The 14901-nt window shown below is 55.9% G+C and overlaps 1 pseudogene; it reads left to right on the top strand.

Moving 5' to 3' along the window:
• The first annotated feature begins 7501 nt into the window (after positions 1-7501).
• Positions 7502-14027, top strand: LOC149124971 (sodium-dependent neutral amino acid transporter B(0)AT1-like; annotated as a pseudogene).
• Positions 14028-14901: the final 874 nt, after the last annotated feature.

The raw sequence follows: 14901 nt of genomic DNA, 5'->3' as shown, positions 1-14901 counted from the left end.
AGAACTTCTGTTCTTCCTAGCTTTTTATACTCTTAGAAAAATGGAAGTGTTGGGGCCCATGCTGTGGCGTAGCGGGTAAAGCTGCTGCCTGCAGTTGAAATTGGAGAAGACCCCCTAAAATCTACACTAAAAATGTGGCCCTTAAAGTTCTGGGGTGCCACATGTGCTACCAGAATTTGGAGTGCCATACGATTTCACCATGGGCTTGTTACTAAATCCCCAATATTAATAAGCCCAAGAGGGTTCTTGTCTATTATTTAGAGAAGAATTCTAAATATTGGCACAGATAAACAAGGCAGCATGGTATGTTTTAAGCTTTTACTTCGTAAGAAAGATGCATAGGAGAGTGAGAGCTGTATTTAAGAGAGAGAGGTAAATAGGGGTTTATACCAAGCACCAGGAACCAGCCACGTGGAAGAGCATCTAGGCCAGGAAGCCTGGAGCACATGGCCCAAGGGCCATGTGCCCTGGTGGCGCAGGGCTACAGCCAGCCCTCTCCTGGCAAGAGTCCAGGGAAGAAGAGAGGGCCAGGCCACATCATGTCCCATCTTTTAACCCACTTCCAAAGGAGAGTGGTTAATTAACCTGATTGGCTGGTGGGCACCCAAGTGTGGCCAGGTAGGGGAATGAGGCCACACAGGAGTGTGGCAAAGGCATCAGTTAGGGGCATGAGGTCACACAGGGGTGTGGTGAAGGCGTGGTCTTCTAGTTCACAAATCTAATCAATTTTAGCCTGTATGTCTGCCTATTTCACAGTGCCGGCATCCTATATGGGTGCCAGTTCATCTCCTGGCTGCTCCACTTCTCATTCAGCTCTCTGCTATGGCCTGGGAAAGCAGTAGAAGATGACCTAAGTCCTTGGGTCCCTGCACCTGCATGGGGGACCTGGAAGAAGCTCTTAGCTCCTGGCTTCAGATCAGCACAGCTCCAGCCGTTGCAGCCAACTGGGGCATGAACCATCGGATGGAAGACCTCTCTCTCTTTCTTTCTCTGCCTCTCCTTCTCTCTCTGTATAACTTTGGCTTTCAAGTAAATAAATGAAACTTTTTAAAAAAGAAAGAAAAATGCAAATGTTTACATGGTACAACCCCCATATCCTGGGTAAGAGGAGGTACTTCCTGGGGAGGGGTCCCCTGATTGACAGGAAAATGAATATGAAAACACAAAGTGAACTAGGTATGACTTCGAGGTCATTTAAAATTACCTATCTAATCTTCACCACATCAATAAGAGGTGATTAGTATAAGTCTTTTCATGTGATTAATGAGTTATTGCCAGAGGTCTGCTATAGAAATTACTTTGGGGGACTGGCTTTGTGGTATAATGGGTTAAATTGCAACCTGCAATGCCAGCAAGCCATATGGGTGCCAGTTCAAGTACTGACCACTCCAATTCTGATGTAGTTCCTTGCTAATGTGAGGGTGGCAGGGGATGTCCCAAGTGCTTGCCTCCGAGCACCCATGTGGAAATGGGGATGGCATTCCAGACTCAGCATTGGCCTCATCCAGATCTGGTCATTTTGACCACTTGGGGCATGAAGCAGTGAGTGGATAGAGGATCACTCTGTGTGTGTGTGTGTGTGTGTGTGTATCTTAACTCTTCCTCTCAAGTAAAGAAATATATCTTTATTTAAATATTTTATTTATTTATTTATTTGAGAGGCAGAGTTACAGATAGAGAGAGGGAAAAACAGGGAGAAAGGTCTTCCATCCACTGGTTCACTCCCCATATAGCCACAATGACCAGAGCTGCAGCAATTCAATGCCAGGATCTTCTTCCAAGGTCTCCCATGCAGGTGCAGGGACCCAAGCACTTGGGCCATCTTCTACTGCTTTCCCAAGCTATAGCAGAGGGGTTTGTGGGAAGAGGAGCAGCTGGGACATGAACCAGCACACATATAGGATTCTAGCACCACAGGTGGAGGCTTTGCTCCTTACTCTTCAGCTCCAGCCCAGCAAATATATTTTTAAAAAGTCACTTTGGATTGGCCTCTCCTACATTCCTTTTTTTGGGCCACATAGCCTCTGTGCCACATCTAGGCCTCAGTCAAAAAGAACACTGCAACCATAGACTGCTCCCAATCTTGGATTTGAGCCAAATAAAGCTACTTTTTTATAACTTACACCATAACTCTATAGTACTGTGTTATTAGCAACAGAAAACAGCATCAGACCCTGAGGAAGGGCTATGCTAAGAGGATTGGATTGTGGGCTTGATGACCTATTTCCCAACTAAGAGTAATCAGGTCACCCCTGGAGAGAAAGGAGGGAGAGAGGACCCTATATGTCACAGCTTCTCTTCCATACATGATGAAGTCTGTATTCTCCCTGAGAATTTGCTCATCCTCACAACACAATTTGGCAAGATTGGCTCTAGGACTGAGCCAAGGAAACTAAATGCAGGGATGAGAGAGGATACTCATAATCCCAGCTGCCAGCTCAGCTCACATCCTGAAAGCTTGAGGGGGTTGTTTCCACATACTCTCCATTTTTCAGCTTCTGAGGTGTTTGGGCATCCTCTGATGGCTCCTGTGGTGAGGGGAATTCACAGAGCAGCAAAGGCTGAGCCACCAAGGGCCTCTCTTGGGAGCAGACTAGAGAAGCTGTGTTTGGCAACACCAAGATCAAAGATCCCATATGGTACTGCAGTGTTGTCTCAGCATACCTGATTGGACAGTTTGCTCAGCTGGCGATTATGCATGACATCAGAAAAGATTCAACCAATCAGAATTGCCCTAGCATAGGGGTAGTCCTTTGGGCAGTTTCTGTTGGGGGGCATTCAGTTCAAGTCTAGAGCTACCTCATCCTCCTGGGGCTGGCTCTCTTGACAGCAGCCTGTACTGTCATGTCCCTGATGATTCCACCTGAGATCCCTCAATCCCCACCATGTCTGTGATCCTGCTGGGATCTTGTGACCTAGAACTTAGCATCACAGTCACAATTTACTAACATTTACTAAATCTTGAGCCTTTCAGTTTCATCATATTCTTGGCATACTTCTCTTTTTTGTCATTTCAGTACTTTTTATTTTTTTTGAAGAATATTTAAAGATACTGCAAAGACTCATTTGCTTCTAGTCTGCATCTTTTTCCTTTAAAATAGATTTCTATTTGTTTCTTAGTGATATATAGTAACCCCATTGATGGTATAAGTTGATCTTGTACCCAGGATTCTTGCTTAGTTCTCCTATCAGTTTTAGGATTATCTCTGTATAGATAGTTTTGTTACTTAAAAATTTATCTTTGGGGCCAGCCGCTGTGGCGCAGGCATCCCATATGGACACCAGTTCAACCCAGCTGCTCCACTTCTGATCCAGTTCTCTGCTATGGCCTGGGAAAGCAGTAGAAGATGGTCCAAGTCCTTGGGCCTCTGCACCCACATGGGAGACCTGGGAGAAGCTCCTGGCTCCTGGCTTCGGATTGGCACAGTGCCGGCTGATGTGGCCATCTGGGGAGTGAACCATCAGATGGAAGACCTCTCTCTCTCTCTACTTCTCCTCTGTGTAACTCTGCCTTTCAAATAAAAATAAATAAATCTAAAAAATTCATCTTTACACTCAGTGTTTAAATTTCATTGTTTCATTTCCCTGATTACACTTTTAGTACAATATTGAAAAGAGAGACTGGAAGGAGGCCATTTCACATGGGTCTGCTGCCAGAGAAAAGAGCTTTATTTCTTTTTAAAAAAAAAAAGATTTATTTATTTATTTGAAAGGCAGAGTTACAGAGAGGCAGAGACATAAGAGAGAAGTCTTCCATTTGCTGGTTCACTCCGTAAATGACCACAGCGGCAAGAGCTGGGCAGATCTGAAGCCAGGAACCAGGAGCTTCTTCTGGGTCTCCCACTCAGGTGCAGGGACCCAAGTGCTTGGGCCATCTTCTGCTTTCCCAGGCCATAACAGAGAGCTGGATCAGAAGCGGAGCAGCCAGGACTCAAACCTGGTGCCCATATGGGATGCCGGCACTGCAGGTGGTGGCGTTACCTGCTATACAACAGTGCTGGCCCTTGAGAAAAGAGCTTTCAATGTTCCATGTTAATTTTCCTGTTTTTGTTCATTATAGACAATCTTAACTATAATAGGGACATTCCTATATTTACTGCTCTGCTAACAGTTGCTTTTTTATGGTCAGATGATCAACTTAATTAATGCTTTTAAGCATTTAGTTTAAATATTGTGATTTTTCTTTTTGTATTTTTTAGTGGTTTATCTATTTGAAAGAGTGACAGAGTGAAATGGAGAGGGGGGAGAGAGAGAGAGAGAGAGAGAGAGAGAGAGAGAGAGAGAGAGAGAGTTATCAAGCTTCATCAACTAGTTCATTCCTCAAATGGCTATAGCAACCAGAGCTGGGCTGAGTTGAAACCAGGAGCCAGGAACTTCATCTGGATCTCCTATATGAGTGGCAGAGATCCAAATACTTGGTTCATCTTCCACTGCTTCCCCAGGTGCATTAGCAGGGAGCTAGGTCAAGTATAGATCCAGGATTCAAATCAACACTCTGATCTGGCATCACAACTCATAGCTTAACCCACTGTGCCACAATGCCAGCCATTGGTTCTGAACCTTTTTCTGTTTTTGGCAGTAGCCTGATTGACAAGATTTCTTTTCAAATAACTATAACGCCTGATATCTTGGGAGTATTGCTATCTTGCCAATGTGGGAAATCTAGTAATGTTTACAAATGAGTAAACTCACAGTGTCCCGGAGCTCAGGATGCACCTGGCTGTCCAGCGCACGTGGCCGAGGGCTTCAGGCCATGGCCGGAAGGAGACCGAATAACTGCGGGGTGCCAAGGCAGGACGGGCCAGATTTAAGGCCACCCCTGCTGCAGCCCCGGTGGTACAGTGGCACGCCACAAAGGAGGCAGTCTCTGCCCAGTGAATGTGTTAACCCTGCAAGGCGCCGGTGAGGGGCACGAGGCGGTTCCCGAGGGAGCGGCGGGAGACTTGACAGACACCCACTCACCTCACGAGATATGCAGAGAAACGCTGGAACGAGAGTTCATTGCGGGTACAGGCGGAAAACAACTCCAGGGGAGCAGCTAAACATCTGTGGCCGCGGCAGCTGGGAGGCAGAGGCCTCTCCCCACACAGGGGTGCTGGGTGCCCACGCTCCTCACACTTGGTTCTCGGGGCGCACTGGGCGGCAGTTGAGGGCACAGGCCCAGCAGGTGCTCTGTGGTTGCTCCCCCGGGTTCTGCCCAGGTTTGGAGCAAGCTGCAGACCATGGCGTTGGGAGCGCCAGAGGTGGGGCCAGGTCGGGGAGGCCAGCACTGGAGACCAGGACGCTTCCAGAGAACCCTGGCTGACCTGGCATGCTGGCGGTGTGACTCGGCACAGCCCGGACAAGTGGTTAAGCGGCCATGGGGAGAGATCTGTTCTAGAATGTTGATGACACAGAAGTTCATTTCCACCCCTCCCTGTGTGGCACAGGGAGTGCCTCTGCTTCCTGCCCCTGGGTGCTGCCTTCAGTGCAGGCCGAGGTTATCTTGTGCCATGTCCAGGGACGAGACATCAAGCACCGGGTGTCAGGTGTGGGGCCCATTGGCATCCAGGCTTCTGGCTGTGTGGTTTGCTGTGTGCCTCCTTCCCAGTGAAGCCCCCAGCTGGGAGGGGGCCACCTTGGCCCGCCCGGGGCCTGGGAGGCACCTGTGGACTTCAGGTGGGGGCTCACCTGTGCAGGCCATTCTCGCAGCCCACTGGACATGTGTGAGCCGTGATGGCCTGAGGCCTCCACTCGGGGTCGTCCCAGCCTCATGCTGACTCGCGCCAGTGGGGACTTCTCCTTCGAGTTCACATACAACCCAACAAACTGAACTTTTTGGTCAGTCTCCTGTTCCTGCTCAGCCCTGAATTCCTGTAATTTCAGAATGAGGTCAATGTCATCCACATTCAGAGGTCACTTCCCAGAAGTCTCAGGCCAGAGCTCCCAGGGACGGCCAGGAGCATCCCCTTATGGTGAGGAGGGTGGGGGAAGCGAGGAACCTGAGATGGGGGGACCTTGGACTTGGGCAGGCAGAGCTGGCCGCAGACTGTGCCATGTGCAGTAGGGGCAGCAGTGCCGTGTGCAGCTGATGGTGCTGTGTGCAGCAGAGGCAGCGGGTGGGGCCATGTGCAGCTGCCTCTGCCACCTTCTCCAGGGCTCTATCTCCCCAGCCCAAAGCTGGGTGCCCATCTGTCACTGACTCCCAGGCCCCGCCCCAGGCAGCCCTGCTCTGCTGTCTCTGGGGTCCTCCTGCGAGTAAGGGCTACAGGCATCCTTTGGCATCCACTAATGTCACACAGCACCCAGGCCCAAGCACGGAACTCCTCTGCTCCTCTGTCCATCTGTCCATCCATTGGGGGACAGCTGCCTTGCTCTGCAGGGTGGGGGCTGGGTCTCGGAATACCTGGGCTTAGCTCTAGGACGGGCACTCTGCTCGGCCCTCATCTACTGAGACGTGGCCCTCGCTGGTCCGGATCTGAGTGATGGTGATGTCTTTTTTTTTTTTTTTTTTTTTTTTTTTTTTTTGACAGGCAGAGTGCACAGTGAGAGAGAGAGAAAGGTCTTCCTTTGCCATTGGTTCACCCTCCAATGGCCACCGTGGCTGGCGCGCTGTGGCCAGCGCACTGTGGTGATCCGAAGGCAGGAGCCAGGTGCTTCTCCTGGTCTCCCATGGGGTGTAGGGCCCAAGGAATTGGGCCTTCCTCCACTGCACTCCCTGGCCACAGCAGAGAGCTGGCCTGGAAGAGGGGCAACCAGGACAGAATTCGAAGCCCCAACCGGGACTAGAACCTGGTGTGCCGGTGCCACAAGGCAGAGGATTAGCCTATTGAGCCACAGCGCCGGCTGATGGTGATGTCTTGAGCAGAGTCTGGCTGCTCTCTGGGTTCCTGGGTGAGAATCCCTGAGGTCAGAACGCACCAGCATTTCCTCACCGACTAGAGGTTGCCACTGTCCCCTGGTGCTGCGTGTTTTTTTACTTAACTAACTTACTTGAAAGACAGCTCTACCTGCTGGTTTACTCCCTGAATGCCAAGCCACGTGGGCACCGGGGAGCCAGGTCCTTGAGCCACCTCACCGGTGGCTGTCAGTAGGAGGCTGGAACTAGGAGTGGAGCTGGACTCAAACCCAGGCCCTCTGGAGTGGGCTGTGGGCCCCACACCCTCTGGCCAAACAACCACCTTGGTGTTGTCTTTGGACTGCGAAGAATTCCCATCAATGTGGTTCTCATGGAGCACACACAGGGCACAACCAGGGGGCCTGACAGACACTGAGGGCCAAATTCGGTAGTATACACACACACACACACAAGCACACATGTGCACACATGCACACACTGCACACACATGCACTCACATGCAAGCACACATACACACAAAATACACATGCCCACACACAAATACACATGTGCATACATGCACACATGTATATTGACATGCACATACCTACACACAGCACATGCAAAACACATGCATGCACACACACGTGTGCACAGTTCTGTCAGGTCTGGGGCTGGACATACATGGACGATGGAGCTCCTGTATCTTGGCTAAGCTCACTGGGAGCCTCAGGGGGGCGGCTCCAGGGGCAGCAGCCAGTCTATGATGGATCGGTCACTCAGCTGCAAGGTGGCTTGGCCCTGCCCGGCTCCACAAGTGCTGCCCGCACACGCTGGGGCTCCTGGGCAGTCGCGGACTGGGAGGGCCACCAGGCTGACACTGCACAGCCCCTACGTGGCCCCTCCAGAAGGGGACCTGCCCTGACTGGTGCTGCCTCCCCAGGGGCCTTCATGATTCCATTCCTCATCCTGCTGGTCCTCCAGGGCATCCCCCTGCTGTACCTGGAGTTTGCCATCAGGCAGAGGCTGCACAAGGGGCCCGTGGGCATGTGGAGCACCCTGCACCGGGCCCTCAAGGGTGTAGGTAGGCCCCTCCCTGGGCACCTGGGGGGTGTGGGCAGTATCCATAGAGTGGAGGGGCACAGCCTGCCTGCCCAGAGCAAGAGCCCAGAAGGGGGCGCTGGCCATCAGCTTAGGTGGCCTTCATCCACTTCCACACCCTGCCAGCCCCAGGGGGTCACTCATTGACCAGCTCTGTGACCGGGGCACTGGGTCACTCAGACCTCCGGCCAGGGCAGGGGGCAGGGTCCACTGATCAAAGCTCCTGGGGCAGGAGGCCCCTGCCCTGAAGCCCACGATCCAGGCCTCCCCTGGCTGCCTCTCCTGGTCCCTTCATGCTTGGTTCTGTTAGAGGCAAGCACCTGCAGGAGCCCCTGCCCCACCACGCACGGAAACTCCCCTGAAGCCCCCTCACCCACGCAGGCATCACCGCCATGCTAGCGTCCTTCATGGTCGGGCTGTACTACAACACCATCATCGCCTGGATCCTGTGGTACTTCTTCAACTCCTTCCAGGACCGACTGCCCTGGAGCCAGTGCCCGCTGGACCAGAACCTCCCGGGTGAGCTGCGCCTGGGGCCGAAGCCAGGGTCCTGGAGGGGCTGGGGGCAGGGAGCCCTGAGACTCCGCTCCCCCCAGGGCAGCCAAGGGAGAGGGAGGCAGTCAGGAGCTCGGGAGCACTTAGCCTCGGGTGCGTGCACGTGTGCTGCTCCCGCCGACACGCGTCACGGCCGCGCCCTGGCAGGCTACACGGATGAGTGTGCGCAGCTCCTCCGTGGACTAATTCTGGTACTGCTAGACGCTCAACATATCCACGTCCATCAACGACACGGGCTCGGTGCAGTGATGGATCCTGCTGTGCCTCACGTGTGCCTGGAGCGTGCTCTATGTGTGCACCATCCTCAGAGTCCAGACAACGGGCAAGGTGCGGGACGGGCGCCGCACGTGGCTGTGGGGCTGCAGTGCAGGGCGCGCCCTCGCCGGCCGCCCTGAGCCCGCCTCCCTGCCCCGCTGCAGGGCGTGTACATGACTTCTACGCTGCCCTACCTCGTGCTCACCATCTTCCTGATCCGCAACCTGACGCTGAAGGGCGTGGACGCCGGCATCGCCTTCCTCTTCACGCCCACCGGGAGTGCCGCCTGCCGCTGCCCACTGCCCGCTGCCCACCCCCCGCCCGCTGACGCCGCGCTCTCGTTCTGCGCAGGTCACCAAGCTGGCCAACTGGTCACCTGGCTGGACGCGGGCGGGCGGGTGTTCTACTCCTTCTCGCTGGCCCTCGGCGGCCTCGTCTCCTTCTCCAGCTACAACTCGGTGCAGTGAGTCGGGGGGTGCAGGGGTCCTGGGGCGCCGAGAAGTGGGCCACGCCTCGGTTTCCCCATCAGACCTGGAGACCTGGCCGCCCTCGCGAGAGCGTGCACGGCAGCCCTTGGTGGGGGCGTGCTGGGGGAGGTATGAGGAGGGCGACCCTGCTGACCCTGTGGCACCTGGCTTCTCGGGTGCTGGCCCTTACAGAGGCTCCATCTGGGTGGCAGGACAGGTGGCTTCCACGTCTCCACCACCTCAATCCAGTTCCAGAACATTCTCCCTACCCCACCCGCCCAAGTCCCACCCCGTGACCCACTCTCCCTGTCCTGCCAGCTCCACAGAGTCTTTTTTTTGTTTTTTATTTTCTATTTTTTGACAGGCAGAGAGAAAGGTCTTCCTTTGCCGTTGGTTCACCCTCCAATGGCGCACCGCGCTGATCCGATGGCAGGAGCCAGGAGCCAGGTGCTTTTCCTGGTCTCCCATGGGGTGCAGGGCCCAAGCACCTGGGCCATCCTCCACTGCACTCCCTGGCCACAGCAGAGAACTGGCCTGGAAGAGGGGCAACCGGGACAGAATCCGGCGACCCGACCGGGACTAGAACCCGGTGTGCCGGCGCCGCAAGGTGGAGGATTAGCCTAGTGAGCCGCGGCGCCGGCAGAGTCTTGAGGCTGCTCTGCAGGGCCTTGTGGCTGCTCTGCAGGTGCCTGGGGCTCTGTGGCTCTTGGGAATGATCCAACCTTCAGGCGCATGCCTGGGAGTGGAGCTGTGGGTCCAGCCGGGTCTCCATGGCCGACGGCATCATGTGTGTCAGCTGTACCGATGCTGGGCAGGTCCAGGGGCACCTGAGGCCCAGCTGGGACTTGAAACCAGGGCTCTCCTGCTCCAGAACCAAGGGCGACAGCTGCTCTGGGGGCCCCAGAGCCAGTAGGTTGTGGTGGGGGAAGCGTGATGTGCAAGGGCCAGGGGTCCCCGCTCTGGGCTCCTATGCTGGGCACAGTCCTCCAGCCGTCTGAGTCCTCGGAGCCCGCACCTGCTCGGAGAGGCACAGGTGGACTCCCGCCCAGCCCACTTCCCAGCAGGCCCTGGGCCCTCAGTCCTGGGCCCGGCAGTGGTGCCTCTGCCGACCTCTGCCCTGTGGGATGACGCCACTCTCGCCACAGCAACAATTGCGAGATGGACTCGGTGGTCATCTCCATCAATGGCTTCACGTCCGTGTACGTGGCCAAAGTGATCTACTCCATCATCGGCTTCTGCGCCACCGAGCACTACGACGACTGCTTCAGCACATGAATGGTCCCGCCCCCGCAAGGCCCCGCGCCCAGCGTCATCCTGGCTCTGCTCCAAGGAACCTCCTGACCCTCATCAATGCCTTCAACCTGCCGGAGGGCAACGTAACCCAGGAGAACTTCGCAGAGATGCAGCGCTGGTGGAACGCCACAGACCCCACGGACTACGCCCAGCTCACGTTCCAGAGCTACGACATGAACTCCTTCCTCTCGGAGGCAGGTGGGAGGCAGAAGCGCCCCCGCCGGCCCCTCAGGTCACTCCCTGGGGCTGCCATCCACTTCCCCTTGGTTGCCACGACGCTGGCCGTGGCACATCCTGCTGCTGCTGGGCTCCACACACACTGCCTCCTCTCTGTTCAGGAGCCCCCAGGTTGTGGGGGTGTCACCACTTCCGGGCCGGCTCCCACAGTGCCAAGCTTGGTGGCGGGACGTGGAGCCACCTATTGTCAGCTATGTGTCACCTCCTGGGCCCCAGGTGGCTGCTGGTGTTGCTCATCCCAGCCCAGGCGCCCTCAGCTGCTCCTGGCTCTGCCAGGGCAGGGCGCACCTGCCGAAGGGGCCCGGGCCCCGCGCACCCTCACCTCCCGGCCCACAGTTCTGCTTTACCCGTGTATCTGGAGCCAACAGGCAGCCTAGGATCAGCCTCATTCTCGCTTGATGTGGTTCAGTCAGTGGGCTGTGCGCTGACAGGGTGACCAGTGTTGCCGTCAGGGACTGACAGGCCCTGGGTGATTGGGTGCCATCATGCAGGGCATGGAGGGCACGGGCCTGGCCTTCATTGTCTTCACTGAGGCCCTCACCAAGATGCCGGTGTTGCTGCTGTGGTCCGTGCTGTATCTTCCTCATGCTGTTCTGCCTGAGCCTGTCGTCCATGATTGGGAACATGGAGGGCATGGCTGTGCCACTGCAGGACCTCAAGCTCATCCCTGCCAAGTGCCCTAAGGAGCTGCTCACAGGTGTGTGTGCCGCGGGGGGCCCAGCTGTGTCCCTTTACCACCAGGCCACAGGTTGGGACCTGCTCGGCTCTGTTTCCCTGCAGGCCTCATCTGCCTGGGGACCTACCTCCTGGCCCTCATCTTCACACTGAACTCTGGCCAGTACTGGCTCTCCCTGCTGGACAGATATGCGGGCTCCATCCCCCTGCTCATCATTGCATTCTGCTAGATGTTCACGATCCTCTACGTGTATGGCATTGACAGGTACGAGGGAGGAGGCAGCAGGGAGCTGGGCTGGGGCTGGCCTCAGGGGGCACAGGGCAGACAGCAGAGCAGCAGCCCTGAGTCCCGGGAGGGGGCTCCGCAGGGCCCCCCAGGGGAAGTCCATGCCCCTCTGGCTTCCAGATTCTCTTACACCTAGCTATGCAGAGCGAGCACTGACAGCAGCATTGGGAGACCGCCCAGAACTTGGGGTGTATGAGCATGGAGGCCACAGCAAGAGCAGGCCCTCTGCCACATGGCCGAGCAAGAGCCTTGGTCTGGGTCCCCCACAGCAGCCTAGGTGCAAGTGCAGCAGAGGAACGAGGGGTGGGTGGGCAGTAGGGGTGGGGTCCTCGGCCCGGGGTACCTATGTTGTAGTGGGGGGCTGTTATCTCCCTGGAGCTCCAGGCCTTTCCACGAAGAGGGGGAACGACACAGGACCCTGCGCTGTTCTTTGGTCTGCTCGGCCCTTCCCGGGTTTGCTGCTGGTTCTTCCCGGGTTGGCTGCCGATCCTTCCACCTCCGTGGAAGGGCGGTTCCCCCTGCCACTTTCCCCACTTCCGTGGGGGAGCGGCACACCGCCGGCCGGCTCTCTTGGGGGCTGCTCAGATGTTATCCGGATGTTCCCCTTAGATGTTCCTGGTGCGTGTTGCTCTCTCCTCCTTTATAGGCCTCTTCCACCAATCCCAACTCTGCTACCCACACACCGAGTACGCTGCTCTCCTCCAATCAGGAGCAGGATCAGCTCCTGCAGGTTATTGGTGGAACTGGAGGCAGCTGTGTAGAAGTTGTTTACTCCTCTCCCAGCGCCATATTGTGGGAGAGCATATGCATAGAATAAGTCTTAATTCCAGTAACTTAGTCTAGTCCGAGTTGCTCCCCACAGAGGGGGCCTTCAGCCCCCACTTGGCCAGACATCTGGGCACTCACCTTGCTGGGTGGGGTGGCCACCAGAGAGCAGCCTGAGAAGCTATCAAGGTGAGCTGCTTCTGAGACCAAATGTGCTGGCACAGGTGTACAGGTACAGGTGTGCAGGCCAGGTGTGTGAAGGCCAGGCATGTGCAGGCCAGGTGTGCAGGTACAGGCTTGCAGAGGCACAGGTGTGCAGGCACAGGTGTGTGCAGGCCAGGTGTGTGTAGGCCAGGTGTACAGGTACAGGCAGGCATGCAGAGGCACAGGTGTGCAAGCACAGGTGTATGCAGGCCAGGTGTGTGTAGGCCAGGTGCACAGGTACAGGTGTGCAGGCACAGGTGTGTGCAGGCCAGGAGTGCAGAGGCCAGGTGTACAGGCACAGGTATGTGGAGACCAGGTGTGCAGAGGCCAGGTGTGTGCAGATATAGGTAGGCACAGGTGTGTGCAGGCCAAGTGTGCAGAGGCCATGTGTGCAGGTACAGGTGTGCAGCTGAGGGGTAGGCCAAGGTACACAGGGTTGGCCATGCTCTGGTAACATCATGCAGTGTGGGTTTGGCCATGAGCCTGGCCCCACAGCTGTGCAGCTGTGTTTGGCACTGTACATGTCCACACATCCATCTGTGAAAGCCCCGGAGTGCAGGGCGAGGCAGGCAGTCAGCGTCTCACCCAGGTCAGTCGACACTGTCCCAGCCTCTGTCTCCAGGTTCAACAAGGACATTGAGTTCATGATTGGGCACAAGCCCAACATCTTCTGGCAGCTCGTGTGGTGGGTTGTCGGCCCCCAGATCATGCTGGTCATCTTCCTCTTCTACTTCATGGTCAAAGTCAGCAAGGAGCTCACCTACAGTGTCTGGGACCCCAGCTATGTGAGTGCCTGGGGCCGCCCATGCCGGGAGGGTCGCAGGTTGGGGCGGAGGCCCTGTGTGTGCTCAGGGGAGGGTCACAGGTCAGGGTGGAGGCCATGCCTGTGTTCAGGGGAGAGTTGCAGGTTGGGGTGGAGGCCATACGTGTGCTCAGGGCAGGGTCGCAGGTCAGGGTGGAGGCCATGCATGTGCTCAGTGGAGGGTTGCAGTTCAGGGTGGAGGCCCTGTGTGTGCTCAGGGGAGGGTCGCAGGTCAGGGTGGAGTCCATTAGTATGCTCAGGGGAGAGTCGCAGGTCAGGGCGGAGGCCGTGGGTGTTCTCAGGGGAGGGTCACAGGTTGGGGCAGAGGCCCTGCATGTGCTCACCTCTGGCCTGGTTCTCCCCCAGGAGGAGTTCCTCAAATCCCGGCAGGTCAGGTACCTGCCCTGGGTGTACATGGTGGTGGTGGTCATGGCTGGCATGCCCAGCCTTGTCATCCCCTGCTTTGCCATCTATAAGCTCATCAGGGGCCACTGCCAGCAGCCAGGCGACCAACAGGGCCTGGTCAGCACGCAGTCCATGGCTTCTGTGAATGGGAACCTCAAGTACTGAGGGGCCCAGCCCCAGGCTGCCTGTGTCTGTGTGTGAGTGTATGCATGCACACATTTATGTGTATGTGTGAGCATTTCATATGTGTGTGCACTGGCTTGAATGTGTAGACACGTATGTTGTACATGCGTATATTCATTCGTGTGTATGTGATGTTTCTCCATATGCATGCATGTCTATGCACACGTGTGTGTACATGTGAGTTATGTCAGCATTGTGTGCATGCCTGGATATGTATGTATTGTGTGCACATATGCCTGTGTGCATACATGTGCATGTTTTATGAGTGTGTGCATATGCATGTGTATGTGTGTACGTGCGTCTGTACATATGTAGCTGTATATTTTGTGTATATGTGGACACGTGCATCGTGCTTACACGTATATGCACACTGCTTGTATGCACGTACATGTTTGTACATATCCAGGTGCATGTGTGTTCACATACATGTGTGCCTGTGTTTACATGTTCATGACACACACGTGTACCATGTAGGCCCAGTCTCCTTGTCATGAACACGGTACAGCATGCCACACAGCCCTGGGTATGTCCCCCAAAGTCAAGAGCTGAGGGGTGGGGAGGCTGCACCTGCTGCACCCCAGGTTGCCATGGACGGCTGTGGAGCCTGGAGCGTGGGCTGCTGACTCAGCCCCTACAGCCATTCTCATTTCCCAGCCCTCACCCTGTGCCCTCCCCCTAGCTACAGATGCTTGATCTAGAGACCCCCGAGGTCAGGGTTTGGGCCCTTTTACCAGAAGCCCATTGAGCCTGTGGTGACGTGGCCACACCCCCCCATGCCCCGGCCCCACCACCCCTGGCTTAATGAATACTCAGCATTTAATCATTCCTTCTGCCTGCTATGGACAGATGCTCTGAG

This window comes from Oryctolagus cuniculus, chromosome 8, assembly GCF_051225735.1.
Source record: "Oryctolagus cuniculus isolate XC-2025 breed Fujian yellow rabbit chromosome 8, ASM5122573v1, whole genome shotgun sequence".
Lineage (NCBI taxonomy): Eukaryota > Metazoa > Chordata > Mammalia > Lagomorpha > Leporidae > Oryctolagus > Oryctolagus cuniculus.
The sequence above is the reverse complement of the archived record's forward strand: the minus strand, read 5'-3'. Positions and strand labels throughout refer to the sequence as shown.